This window comes from Crocodylus porosus, unplaced genomic scaffold (genome assembly GCF_001723895.1).
Source record: "Crocodylus porosus isolate Cpor-Errol unplaced genomic scaffold, CroPor_comp1, whole genome shotgun sequence".
Classification (NCBI taxonomy): Eukaryota; Metazoa; Chordata; order Crocodylia; family Crocodylidae; genus Crocodylus; species Crocodylus porosus.
The window spans coordinates 9,150,938-9,165,629 of record NW_017728936.1 but is presented as its reverse complement, the minus strand read 5'-3'; the positions used below and the strand labels follow the sequence as shown (position 1 = coordinate 9,165,629).

The following is a 14,692-nucleotide window of genomic DNA, read 5'->3' as shown; positions in this document are numbered from 1 at the left end:
CACACCCCCGGCATGCCCCTGACATGCCCTCGGCATCACGCCCTTCACACCTCTGACATAGCAAAAACTCGATCACCCAGAAACAGCCCCAGCCCCTCTCTCCCCTCCACAGCCCGCTCAGCGCACTTCTGCCCTCTGAAGACATCGGCAAGCTGTCTCGACTGCAGTAGGCTTCAAAGTAGGCCCCATACTCTAGCCGTGTTGCACCCTGTGCCGCAGGCTATTTGAACTCATTCTTCTCTGCTCTACTAACAAGGTGCTTTAACCACTGGGCTATAGAGTAGACTGAAGGATGCTGTTCTCTCCATCCTACTAAAACTGAGCCACTGCACTCTGCAGTTAATTGGTAAGAACCAAACAGAAAGGAAGGGGCTAAACTAGAGCTCGTTGGCTTCTATTATAGCAACCATCTCACTAAGCCACAAGCGCGCTAGCTCGTGTGGCTTCTCCTTGCCTGGCATATTGCTCTTCCACTGGCGGCCCAAAGGAACCACTTCAGAAGGAGGACGGGAGAGATCACGAGGAAGCATTCAACTTGTGGCCTAGTGGCTAAAGCCCTGCATAAACCACTTAGAGCGGTACAGGTTCAAAACCTACCTCTCCTCACACCGGTATATCACATTGCTTTGCCTACCTACACAGATGTGCATCTGCACTGCCCATGGAATAAGACCACAGGCTGTGCCAGCAGCAAACCCAGCCAATCTGGGGCGGGTGTCAATCTGTCTCAACATCAGTGGGCTTTAAACCAGGCCCTGCATTGTAGCCACGTGTTTCTCCTGTCCCTTGCCTTTAGCCTCATCTACAGGACAGCAAAATACTGTTAGAACAAGCTGTTTCACCCCTAGGTTGCCTGTACAATGCTTTGCACCCTCACACGTAAGCAGTACAACCGGTAAGCAGGAACAGCTGGGCTTTTACCAGGCTAAAGCAGGTCAGTCTGGACTGGTTTGGTGCTAACATGGAAGTGGACAAGCTAAAATGGTTCAAGCAGTCCACAGTGCATTTGGAGATCTCCCAGTCTGGTGGGATCCAGGGCAGTGGCTTAAAATATGCAGGGCAAACCAGGTAGGCTTTTGCCACCAGCTCAGTAGGGCTGGCGTAGACGCATCAAACTGCTAGCGCTTGTCAGTCAGGCCTCTAGTGTAGCAAGAGCTTTTGATTGCTTCGTTCACTCCCAACTTCACTCCTAAGCATCCCCTAGACTTGAAACAGCCTTTTAATTAACATTCAGTCTTTTTCCTGCCTGTCTTTTGGCTCCATCCATCCTGCACTTCAGCCCCTAAGTTTGTTAATGGCCCCATATAATTCTACTGCCTCCTGCTCAGTTTAATCACTGTCTTCCCAACCTTGTCTTTAGATCATATGCTGATCACAGCAGGGATTTTTTTCTTCTCTTCCTAACCATGTGTATTTTTTTCCCTATTGGAAAATGGCCTGTATAGCTATGGCACCCCATCAATAATAAATATAATTGATCAGAACCAAGCACATGTAACAACGTCTCTCAGCTTGTGCCCATGTCGCTCGCTGGCTTGCAAAACAGCCATTAAATTCCATTGTAGCAACGTGTCTACCAAGAGGAGTGAATTGTCTCCAATGCAATTTACTGCTGAGATGATTGAAAGGTTTGACACACTCTGAAATCTCCGAGTTTTGGGGTTTTTTTTTTTTACAACCCAAGCTGCTGTTTCCTCTAATGATATTCATGTGATGTCTGCAAATGACAATAGTTTTATATTCACAAGGCAGCTTTTTGACCATCGGGTTTGTGTTGTCTGTTTTGTTTTGTTTCTCCTCATTCAAATCTTGGTGAACTCTTCCCCCCCCCCTTCCTTTTTATTATACGAATCAGCCAAATAATTTAAACATGTGTTATTCTTTAATAAACTTTGTGTTCACATTTCCCGGGTATGCCGAACGCTCATTCCTCATTAAAGGTGGGGAGACCAGCATGCATGAATCGAAGTGAGAATGGGGGCTAATGTTCTTTAATTCCAAGTCAAAGAACATTAAGCTGGAAATAAGATGCACATTTTCAACACTGAAACTAATTAAACAGTGGAACAGATTGCCAGGGGAGGTGGGAGATTTTCCCATCAGGCGGAATCTTTAACTGAAGGTTTTCAATGCTTTTCCGCAAGATGGGCACTAATTCAGCCTTGAGCTGTAGGGCTCAATGTAAAATCACTTGGCGAGATGCTCTGTGCAGGAAGTGAGACCAGAATGATACCTTCTGGCCTTCAGAACATATTAATGTGCTCCATGCAGATCAGATGTACTTGCAACCCTTGTGCATTTCCTGACATGCAGTAACTAGAATAGCCTCCCTTGCTGTTAGTAATGCTTTCAAAGAGAAACTCACCAGAGTTGAAGCAGGCAGAAATCATCTCTATTTCCAGCACATTTCATAGGGTTCTGGCATTCCTGGCATCATAGGAGGCAATGCTGTCCAGAGGTGGGAGCAAAGGACTGATTATGAGGACACTGGTTTTCTCCACCCTTCTGGCTCTGCCACTGATGTGCAGCAGGGACTTACTCAAGTCACTTAATCTCACTGGCTCAGTTTCCCCCAGCTCACTGCTTTGAGCCCCTCTGCGGAACAATATCACGGACTAAGTCATTAAAAGCAGCTGTGCTGTTCAATAGGCTTGGCACCCCTCTCAAGACTGCCCAGAACTGGAGAATGTGAAAATCCTGGTGCAACTTAGCAAAACCTCAGGGCTGCCGGGCTTAAAACAACCCACTCTGCTAGGTGCGGCTGTCTGGAGGGCACAGTGCTGTCTAGCCCCTCCTAAGCCAGGCAGCTCTCTATCTTGCCAGCCTGGATTTCATCTGCTTTGAGCTTCCCATGCGGCGCAAAGCAGAATCTGTCTCCTTGTATTTTTAGTGCTGCCTTGTGGAGGGAATGATGACAAATGCCTCAGAGGAAGAAAGTTTCCAGTGAGGCGCTCCCAAACCAAATTACTGTTAGCAAAGACAACACACACCAAAGTCGTTTAGGGCAGATCACTGAAATAGCTCTTCTATATTTTCCTTTTTGCATCGCAGTGCCATCCAGGGAAACAGCAGCTATTTGTGTTACATGCCAGAAACCATTTCCCTAACATGTTGACAAATCTGGGAGGACGAAATACCTCACTGAAGTGTTGAAAAGCCCAAAATGGGATGACGGAATCGCCATGCAATATTCAGCGTGCCTTTCTTTGCTGCACGCGTGCTCCTTTGATGTGCTCTCATTGGGGAGCAGTAGCTAGTCTGGTCTGACTAATACAGCTTTTTTCTGGCAGCGATGGTTTAATTTTGCATGCTGAAGTCTGGCTGATGTATAAAACAGCAGAATAATAAAGGGACAGGCCTGCTTTGAACGGCTGGAAGCAAAGGAGGAAAATGAATCCCCTTCTTGCAACAGAGGGTTTTTTGTCCAATGGCCCTAATACAGTGCGCATGAACAAACGGATTTTCCTACAACCCCCCCGGTAGGATGTGTGTGTGTAGGGGTTAGGTGGGGTAGCAGGTTCCTGCCAGCAGTACAGCGTAGTGTATTTTGTACAGCACACAGTGTTTAGATGTGATGTAAAAGCAAACCTATCTCTGCATCATTTCTTCTAGTGCTCCCGACCACAGGAGACTTTCTGCATATGCTTTATCATTGAGAACCTCTAGAAGAGCCGTATCCCTGACTCCCGGCTCTCATTCCAAGTAGTTCATGGGTTTTGCTTAAAAATTGTGCATGGTGGGGGTGTGTGTGTGTGTGTGTGTGTGTGTGTGTGTGTGTGTGTGTGTGTGTGTGTGTGTGTGTGTGTGTGTGTGTGTGTGTGTGTGTGTGTGTGTGTGTGTGTGTGTGTGTGTGTCTGCACACGTGTGCTTTTGTGTGTGTGTTGCTGCTACTGTTTCTAAGGAACAAAACAGTTTAACTCCCTCCTGCCCAAGCAGACGCCACTGTGGCAGCCCTTTTGTTTAATTGCAAACACCATTTCTAGCAGATGGCCCCCAAAACCTCAAGCAGGTACCTTGAATCATAGCTACTGCACCTTATTAATGCAAATGCAAACTGTTTATGAGCTGAGCAGCAGTCGTCTCACTTGTGCAGTGCAGGTCCTGAGGGAAAAAAGAAATGGAGCAGCCAGACTGCAAAAACTGCACCCTCTTGCTTTGTGATGGTGCGCAGAGCTTAGCCAAAGACAGGAGGAGAGAGGCTGAATGGCCAGTATTGTCTTTTAAAGAGAATCCTGCTGCCTCCTAGAAGTAGGGGAAACACGCTGCCCCAGCCGCCCCCTGCACCTCTGCCCCCCAAGCAAAGTAAGGGAACATCACTCCCGGAAGAGGGAATCAGTCCAGCCCACCTGATGGTTTCTTGGCCAGAAAAAACATTAAAACAGGCAGGCACGTGGATGGATGGGCAAGAAGCCAATGGGACTGTGGCCTGAAAGGACAGAGTAGGCCCTAAGAAAAGGGCGCAGGAGGGCTAAAGGAAGCTAAAAGCACCAAAGAGAGACGCTCAAAGACTGGAAACCAGGGAACGAGGTTGAGCCAATGGCCCACTGAAGGAAGCCCGACACATGGCTCAGGATAGGATATGCCAAAGTAGAGCTGAGGGTCCAGGTCCTAAGAGAAGCCAAGGTGGGAATGGTCAGGTGAAGTGGAGCAGGGGATTATTCAGGCATGGAGAAATGAAGTGGGGAAGTGGTGGGGATCTGAACTGGGTCCAGTTTTCTAGCCAGAAAGCGGCACGTGGAGAGGGATGAAGCAATGCAGAAAAGGCCTCAGCAATGGCAGCACCAGACTGCCCTGCTCCCCCGTCGCCCCAGGAGGAGGCACTGTTATCTGGGGGTAGGGACCGAATAATCAGACTGCTGGTGTTCAAATCCTTCTGGCTGACTCTACTGTGTCTAATTGCTATGCTATGCTGGGGGCAATTCATGGCAAGCAGCAAGGCTACCCCCGGTGGTGAGTAAATGAAAAATGTAATACTGATTCTGGTCATTATTCCTGGTAAAACCTTGCCTGTCCCTATCACCTAGGCCCAGCAGCAAGGTGAATAAACTTTTCCATTGGCGAGCAGGGAGATGGGAGCTCCTGCCAATGTAGCTGGTCCACCTGGACAGCGACTGGCATGCTACACCTCGCCTGGAGCTGGAGACCGCTCTCGTCCTCAAAGACCAGGGGCGGGGGTCACTTGTGACAGCAGCTGTGGCACAAAGTCTGTGATAGCACATGAAACGCCAATGAGACATCGCGCTATTTTTCACTAGAGAGATGCCACAAGATGTAACAAAGCAGCCTAAGTGAAGTGCAGCCTTCGACTCTTGCAGGAAAGACCGTACCAGGCTTATTTCAGGGCTGGAAGCAAAGGGTGCTGGAAAAGATGTAGCGGAGAGCTCTGGAAAGGGAGGATGATGGCGGTGTACCAGGACCTTCCCTACCGTTGCTGCAAACACAGTGAGATCCTTGGATATGGGCAGGGTGGGGATGTGGATGTGTTGGAAAGGATGCCTGAAGAGAAGGTGAGGAAAGCAGCAATCAAAAACGGGATTTATAGGTAAGGTAACACAGCAGAGGGTGTCTCAAGGAAGGGCAGAAGCCCAGACGAGAACCGCTGAAGGGCTCAGGGAGTCTCTCCTGGGCACGAAGAGACCCAATGCATCTCACTCCAGACGTTACCGTGTAATGGGCGGTATGTCCCACTGCTGGTTAACTTCTCATCTATCTCCGATTTAAGGCACTCCCTCGTTAGACTCAAGGCCCTCCTCTCACCTCCCCGCAAAGATGCCAGCTCTTAGTTTTCACTCATTTTTTGACTGGAAACATAAAGGAGAAATTTGGCCAGTGCAAAGAACTCAGGAAGCTCACAGCAGGCCAAAATGTTTTTGATACTACAGACTCCTATTTGAAATATCTGGGCTGATCTGGGGGTTGTCTACATGCCCGCTCACCTAGCCGTGCTAACAAGGAGCAGCACCCCTAAAAGGATCTTGCTGGCTGAGACTCCTGGTCTATGCTAATACTTAGCAATTATTAAAGCAGGACCCAGCTCGGTCATGCACATACTCTGCTAATGCATCTTGCTCGCAAATAGCTCACAACCTGCTTACAGTCTTGCATTAGCTTTTTAGCATTGAAAGACATTCACACCTCTGCCGTGACTCCTCTTTCATAGCGGAGTAGATCTTCCATGTCTTCCTCCTCCAGTTTGTTCAGTTTGGTCAAGATAACGTCTAAAGCCTGAAACACAAAGGGAATCCCAAGTGTCCTATGAAAGAAATATTGAGGCAAAGCTGATTTGGAAGCAGGTAAGGGACTTTATGGTAGGTTGTTGTTGTTTTTTTAAAGTAATACATTTTATCAAGCAACGCTAAGCAAGGGAGATGGGATATGCTGTACAGAGAAGATCTGTAATGAGCAGAGATAAGAGACAAACTATAGATGTAATTTCAGATTTTAACAGAAGCAGCCTTTACCTCTTAAGTAATTTAAGACAAAGCAATATCCCCTCAGATTAGAGACAGCGACAGTCCAGCGAAGCTGAAACCTTTGGGCACGGAAAATCTGCCAATTGTTAGGATTTTTTTGCTGGAGCTGTTAAATTAAAAATTGCTAATCTATTGCCATCTAGTGGTTGCTGCCAATAAAACCATTTGTCTTTTGTTTTTGGGGGGTTTTTTGTTTTTTTTTACAGGCTCACGCCTTTCATCCTGAAGGAACTCAAATTGCATGCGGCCCCTTGGCCGTAAAATGCCATCTGATCTACAGAGTGCGGTCTGTAGATCAAGTCCGTCTGATCCATCTGATCTACCAAAAGTCCAAAGACTTGCAGGAGGAAAGAACTGAAGAACCAAACTCCATCTGATCTCCAGCAAGCTCCTGCAAGCAAATGCATCGCCTGCCTGTAGGACGGATGGAGGATTAAGGTCTGAGCACCAATCGAGCCGCAGTCCTTGCCGCTATAATCCCACCGAGGTGGCAACTGGCCAAACACCTACCGAGAGGGAAAGTGCGGTGAAGCCTTTGCCTATGCAGAGAAGCTGCAATGTGAAGTGCTTAGTATCCTGGACAAAAGACCCCTCCATGGCAAAATATGCACCATATCTGCCTCAGGAGGAGAAAGGGATGAGCTGCAGCCTTTTGGAGAGCTAGTAGAGAAGGGGTCTGTGGGGAGGCGCTGAGGGCACATCAGGCTTGTCTTCACCATCTCCATGCCTACTCCGGTGTGTCCAAGCTGGGAAACGAGGCACGGTACCGGTGCCAGAGCAGCTGAGTGGGTGCCATCCAGCACAGCCGAGGCAGAGAGCAGTGTTGGACATGGGCTGTGGGGCGTCATTTCCCAGCTTGGACACACCGGAGTAGGCATGGAGATGCAGTAGGCAAGCCTGAAGTGCCCTCAGGGCCTCAGGCCTCCCCGCGGGTGCTGCCAGCGGTGGCCCAAAGGTGGGAGAGAGATGCCCGCAGCCATGCCCCTTGCATCTGAAGGGTTAAAAAGAACTCGGAGTATTTAATACTGACCTATTTTAATATGGAAGGGAGTGCGGGCCATGATTAGCAGAAAACATGTAATCATCACAAGTGCCGCTCTAAATAATCCCTTGCTGTTACATCCGACCCTTCTGCCTTAATTAGCCATGCAGCTACCCGGCTTCTGCCAGAGCACGTGGGGGGATCTTTTTTTTTCCTTTTCTTGGATTCCTGTCCCTGCTGTACAGGGACAAGAGAGCAAAAATTATCAACGGCTAAAAATACGAGGCTACTTACCACCTCTGTAAAAGCTTTCCGATGGAAATCTCCCAGGGGAACGTTTTCCAAGGTAGTTTGCTGCACCTCCTGAATGCTTAAAAACTGCCTGATGAGAATATCAAACATCCAGCCTTGGAGGGAAAAAGAAGTCAGGTAAGATGTTTGAGAAGCCAGGCAGAGAAATCCCCCCGACCCACCCCTTTTTCTTCCCCCTGGAAAATCGGCAGCGGGGTTATTTTTAGTTTGGTACACACTTAGCTATGTAGGGGCAGCAGCTGGCATGAGGGATGGCAGCGAGCCTGGCACAGAACAGTCCTGCTGGGGGCAAGGATTGGTTCAGGTGCATGAGGTGTGAGAGGTGTTTCTGCAGTAAATGCAGCATAGCCTACAACCAAAGCTTATGGCTCCCCTGCTGTAGGGCACAGCGTGTCTGCCCACTTAAGTTTCTCAAGACCGCTGCACAGTTCGGTCGTGGGCATCCCCGTGATGAGACGAACCACAGTCAACAGAGGCTACATCAGCTTCTGAAAAAGCTGCCCTGCCTCATGGTGCATTGCACCTGTATGTCCCCATTTGGGTCTTTAGGGTCTGTTAGGTTTCCACTGACTCTAATCCAGCAGCTAGACTGAGCCCTTCAACTGGGACTCCGCCAGCGCATAGATTCATAGATGCTAGGGTCGGAAGGGACCTCAATAGATCATCGAGTCCGACCCCCTGCATAAGCAGGAAAGAGTGCTGGGCCTACATTACCCCAGCTAGATACACATCCAACCTTCTCTTGAATACCCCCAGGGTAGGGGAGAGCACCACCTCCCTTGGGAGCCCGTTCCAGACCTTGGCCACTCGAACTGTGAAGAAGTTCCTCCTAATATCTAATCTGAATCTGCTCTCCTCCAGCTTGTGGCCATTATTTCTTGTAACCCCCGGGGGCGCCTTGGTGAATAAATACTCACCAATTCCCTTCTGTGCCCCCCTGACGAACTTATAGGCAGCCACCAGGTCGCCTCTCAACCTTCTCTTGCGGAGGCTGAAAAGGTCCAGTTTCTCTAATCTCTCCTCGTAGGGCTTGGCCTGCAGGCCCTTAACCATACGAGTGGCCCTTCTCTGGACCCTCTCCAGGTTATCCGCATCTTTCTTGAAGTGCGGCGCCCAGAATTGCACGCAGTACTCCAGCTTGACCCGTGCGCCACGAGCGCTCAAATATTCCCGCATGTTTTATGTGCTGTACTGTGCTGCTACGGGGGTAATGCAAAAGGGTGTTACTGAGGGGGGGGGACTGGAGGCATATTACAAAGTATTTGGTGCTTGTGTTTTGCCTGAGTTATCAGCGTGGGGACGAGAACGCAAAAGGCATGGCTCCCATATGCTTCCTCTACACTCTCTGATTCTCATGGTAGCGATCTTCCACATACAGCCTCTTTCTCCCCAGTGGCTCTATGGGAAGTACAGTTGCACGGACACTAAACATGAGCAAAAACCAAGAGCGTCAGACCTAATAAAGATTGCGGATTCCCCCTGGTATAGTACAACAGCTGAAGTACGAGGAGGCATCATCTCCACTGAGGGTTTTACATCCTGTTCCTTGCTCTCCGCATGACCTGCTGGGGGGCTGCGGGCAAGTCACTACTGTAAATAATCTATTCACTGACCTCTTCCTCCATTAAAGCATATTTAAAGAAGCGGAGAAAGCACTGCTCCAGCTCTGTTTCCTAAGATTGCTGATACTACTATGAGCTTTTCATGTCAGAGTGCTTTAAAGAAGTCCAGTGTCATTTTTCCATTACTTATGCTTGAGGAAACTGAGGCACGGTGCTTTGCCCATGGCCTGGCAGCACAGCTCAGATCTTATGGCTGGGGCAGGGAACTGCCCACAAAAGTATCTTGCCTCCCTTTTGAGGCAGACAGTTCTTGCTTATTCCCAGGTCCATTGCCGGGGGTTTGTGGGGAGTGGTCTGCATTTGGAAACCGCACAAGTGCAATCAATGGCTACTGTTGAATACTTGTGTGTGCGCACACTCTCACTGGCAAACACTAACCCCAGGCCCTCTAGCATTTGCAAAATGTCCCGTGGATGGAAAGCGTTAAGCAAGCACGGAGCAAGGGGTTTGTTCAGGAGTTAGTTGCAGGAAGGTTGGGGGGGGGGCGCGGTTTCCCATCCCCACTGCAGTTCAGTACTCACTTGCCAAAACCACACTTGAGTGCTCCTTCCCCGAAAACCCTGGGTCGTGCATACTAATCATTCCTATCAAGTGCTCCAGAAGAAATATGTCAATAAGCTGTTTACTCGCAAAAGCTGTAACCTGCGCAAGAAAGAAGAGCCGCTCTAATTACATTTCAGAAGGAACAGAAATTCTTCTCTGGCAGCTGCTTGTAACCTTTTGTGCTGCTCAGACAGAGAAAGCTGCCCCTTCTTCCTGTTGAGCTCCCTTGCTAGTCAACAAAAAAAAGGGTCACACAGTGCTGCCTTGGCCCAAAAAGGCTTCCAAGAGCTTGCAAAAGTGTTAGGCTGGCTGGATTCTTCTCTCATCCTCTCTCACTCTCCCTCTTTCACATGCACACATGCACTCAGTAGTGCAAGCAGTGCAACATTTGAGACCCATTTTCCTTATGGATATCAAAGAGATACTAATTGATATGCTGGTAGGGGGATTGCTATCAGCTGGTAGGGGGATTGCTTGGCAATGGGGTTGCTATCCCTGTCATGTGCCACCTGGGGGTTGCCCCAGAGAGGAGGACATTTCCAGAGGCCTGTTAAAAGATACCCCAGTCACAAGCTGGGCTCTGTCGTGTCTTCTCCGGCTTGTTAGAGGCTGCAGCAGAACTTTGTGCCCCTACCTTGGAGACCTGAAGGGCAGAGATAAGACAGAGGTTGCTGCAACCAGAGCTAGAGCAACCCCTTTAAAGACAAGTTGGACACCACTTGGATGGCAATGGCCCCAAGTCGTTCTGCTTACTGATCCTTTGGGTCTTGAGCATGTATGTGGGGCAGCAGGGAGTGCAGACTGGAATTAGAGGCTTCCTGCAGAGGTCCCTGAGGGAAGAGAGGCTGGGACACTGGCCTGTGTAATGCAGAGGGGGGTCAGGCACTTTTGTAGCTGAAGAAAACTCTCTCTGTGAATTGATGGATGCTGAAGGGATGGTGTTTGGATGAGCCCCCGACGTGAAGCTGCCGTGCCCTGTGCAGCTCCAGTTCTAGCCGATGGCATTTGCTAAAGGGAACCAAAGCACAGAGCTTTGCTCACCAGAAACCTCCTTCCACTCTCCCAAGAGGCAGCCCGAGCCGAGTGCACTTTACTAAGCAAAAAACCACACTGGTTATACTCAGCAAGACAGGAGGGATGGTAGTATTTCACTAGCATCAACTGTTTAGCTCACAAGCTAGAGCCCCTTCCAGGTGGGAAAGGCTCAGGTTTAGAAGCTGTGCTGCATACAGGAAGCCAGTCTGAGCACTGAGATTTCTAGCCTCTGGGAGACGGGGCAGTGTAGAAAAGTTGGCTGGCAGAAATCCTGTCCTGCCTATCCTCCCCTGCCCTTGTGCTTCACACACAACCTGCTCTCAGCTGCCAGCTCTGGGGCAGGCAGACCAGGATCCACGGGAAGTTGAAGAAAGAGAGCCACATCTTGGGACGAAAGGACTGACGTGGGGTTAGAAAAATGCAGGCTTAGTTCTCGATGCTGCCACAGACTTGCTGCGATGCCAAAGCCAAGTCTCTTATAGCGCCCAAGCCTCAGTTCCTCACCTGTGAAATGGGGTTAGCGAGCCTTCCCTTCCCCACATACCTACTAAATCTATAAGACCATTCAGGGCTTGTGCGGCTGCTAGCACAATAGGCTGGTCATCTCATGTGGGCCTGCGAGCATGGAACGAATGTTTCCAGCTGCTTCGGGGGTGAGGAGAGGAAAGGTAGGAGCAGCAGGAGGGCCAGTGGACTGAAAGGCAGATCACTGGGAGGACTCCTGGGTCCTGCCGAGCTAAGGACAAGGAGGCCTGTTCTTATTGTTCACTGGGCTAATTCAGAAAAGGTGGGGTTTTTTGCCTCTTTCCAGAAAAAGCTTCTCCTCCCCCCCAGGCTGAGCCCTTTCTGCAGAAGCTGCCATTCAAATTAATATTAATTGTCTTTAATAAATCTAATACAGCTGCCTTTAATCTCCCTGCATGCAATAAGGGGGTGTTTGTTCCACTCTACTTGCTGCACGGAGCAAGCCCCATCTCGCTGCCGCTGCGGTTTGTTCGAAGCTCTTTGAAATTCGCCTCACTCCCGAGGCACATCATTCCTCCCAGACCCCGTCCTGCAAGTTCTAATTACCTGGAAAGAGCGATTCCTATTATTGTCGAGTACAATGCAGACACCTATCTATGTGCATTTGCATATCAGACGGGGATGCATGAACCTCCTTTCTCTGACGGTGTAATCTCCGCAAACAAGCATCCTGTGTGTGTGTCAGCAAGAGCTACATGAAAGCGGAGTGTGGGTTTTTATTCTGATAAATCTAATCCATTACAATACACGCCGAGATGCATGTTGTATGACAGGATGTAATCTCTCCATTGCTTGCGACTTCTACTGATTCTGCACGCCGAGCCCTAATTCCTGCGTTTTGCATCCGGCCAAAATGCCTTTCCCACCTCCTCCAAGTTAATTCTGTTTCTAATGTGGATTTTAAGTAACTGCAAGGAAGATCCAATTCTGTCTCTACCTGAGGCCCCGTCAGGAAAGCAAAGAGGTACCAATAAAAAAATCACTTGTTTGGCAAGGGAAGTATGTCCGTGTTACTAGAAACAGTTCAGGCAGCGGAAACTCAGGCTCAGCTGGGAATCTGCCAGCATTGTGCACGGTGCTGCACGCACGCATAGCAGACACAGGCTTAGCTCCAAACAACTTGCACATCTAAATAGACACAGAGGGGAAGAGCACAAGCAGCGAGCAATGTGCTGGTGGCAAAAGCTGTGTTTTGGTGAGCCAGGAGGATTAGCTGGAGGAGGAAAAAAAACCATGGGAGCAGAAGGGACATTAATGGCAAGGAAAAGGGATGAAAGAAGAGTGAAGTGAAGAGTCTGAGAGGGAGAAAAAAAGGGCAGGAGCATAATCTGACCTCTTTAGTCATTTTAGTTGCTAATAGGCCACAACTTGGCCATTACAGATCTGTGCAGACCGGGCCACCTCCACCCTTCTGACAGGAGAGTTGCATCCAAGGTGAGTTTGAGTCAGTGCCCTCCCCAGTTAGTTGGTGTCCAGAGTCCCCACAGATTCAGAAAAGGAGGAAGCCTTTCCAGCACCCAGCCAAGCCAATAGGAAATGAATCCGACTCATGTAAAGCTGGGAGAAAACCCTTTGAATGTCATCTTGCTAACATCTGCCCTCACCGAGAACCCGTGTTTGGTTAGCCACGAAGCAAGCACAGCGAGGCTCGAACGCTCTGCCTCCAGTGCGGTTTCCACGAGCAGACCCTGACCACGGCTCACGTGACAAACTCCATCCCAGGACTTGGGGGAAAAAAAGAGCAGAAGGGAACAGGGCTGGGAGATCTCGGGTCTATTCTTGGCTCTGCTGCTGCTTCGCTGTGTGACCTAGGGCGAGTCACAAGTTGTGCCACCATATCCCAAGCGGTGCCTCTTACCTGTGTGCACTCCCCAAGGCGCTCTCCCTCTCCCTGCCTGTCCTGATGTCACTTGGATGCATGGGAGCTGAAGTTGCCAGGCACCTTTGAAAATCATACCTTAGCTTCAGGCACTCGCACGTGAAACAGCTGGGGCAGGAATATTTATAGATAAATACTACAGCCAAAGAAACGGTACAAAAATTAGGGTGAGTCCAACTGCCTTAAGGGAGAGTCCTCAAGCCAAGTTAGGCGGATACCTTTTAGTGATCATGCCACTGTCCTTTTAATTTCAGATCTGCATATGGTCTTGATAACAACCTCTTTTTTTCTGTCTGGCTGCTCAGTTAAAAGCTGTACCCTCCTCCTCCCCACCCTCTTACCCCTACCCTCTGCTATCTAACTTACGCATTTAAGACATCAAGCTTGGCCTTGGCTTCTCAATTGACTCAGGTGGTGATTGTCAAGACTGATGACCCATGGGGATTTTTCCACCAGGACGCTGGAATCAGGTGGTGACTATCTGTTATGACTGATGGACCAGGTGGGTTTCTCACCAGGCTATTGGAATTAATTTCTTACATGAAATTAATAACCCATACTGCCACACACACTTTGAGAGTACTTGGTGTTGCTGCAGTTTAATCAGCTTGGCATCATATTCACCAAGGACTGAGTGAGCTAATGCTGTGGTGTCCTCCACAATGACATGTGAAATGATCCCTTGGAGAATATCCTCGCAGTGCATCTCTTGCACGGTCTCTCGAGGCTGAGCCAACAGAGAAGGGAAAGTCAGCTTTACCTTGGTAAGAAAAAGGGCTGTCTACTCACATCTAAGTTATTGCAGCTAATGAACAAAAAACAAACTGTAGCCCAGATTGACAGTAACTGAAATCCATTATCATCCAAATGCCTATCGGACACCCTTAGTGACATGAGCTATTGGGTCTAAGTCCAATTATGAATGTCCTGATGTCTGCATGACAAAAGCCACCATCACAAGCAGCACTAATTGGCAGATCTGGCAAAAGAGGTGAAGGTCTGAATGGACCCCATTCCAGCTCGAAAGGCAGTCCCTGTATAGTTTCATAGTTTGTAGGGTCATCAAGCCCAACCCCTGCCATGGGCAGGAAAAGATGCTGGGGTCAAACAACCCCTGCAAGGTGTTCATCCAGCCTCTTGAAGACCCCCAGGTTAGGAGCCAGCACCACTTGGCTTGGAAGTTGGTTCCAGACCCTAGCCGCCCTGACCATGGAGTTGCGCCTCCTGATGTCTAGTCTGAATCTCCCCTCTGCCAGCTTGTGACTGTTATTCCTGGTCACTCCTGGCCGTGCTCAGGGGAACAGGGACTCCCCCAGTGCCT

The 14,692-nt window shown here is 49.3% G+C and overlaps 1 long non-coding RNA gene across 1 annotated transcript; it reads right to left on the bottom strand.

Moving 5' to 3' along the window:
* Positions 1-1,392: 1,392 nt before the first annotated feature.
* LOC109318044 lies at positions 1,393-2,448 on the bottom strand. The gene is made up of 2 exons (XR_002103171.1): positions 2,366-2,448; positions 1,393-2,204 (listed from the first exon to the last, which is right to left on the bottom strand). It is a non-coding gene; the product is annotated as an uncharacterized LOC109318044 (long non-coding RNA).
* Positions 2,449-14,692: the final 12,244 nt, after the last annotated feature.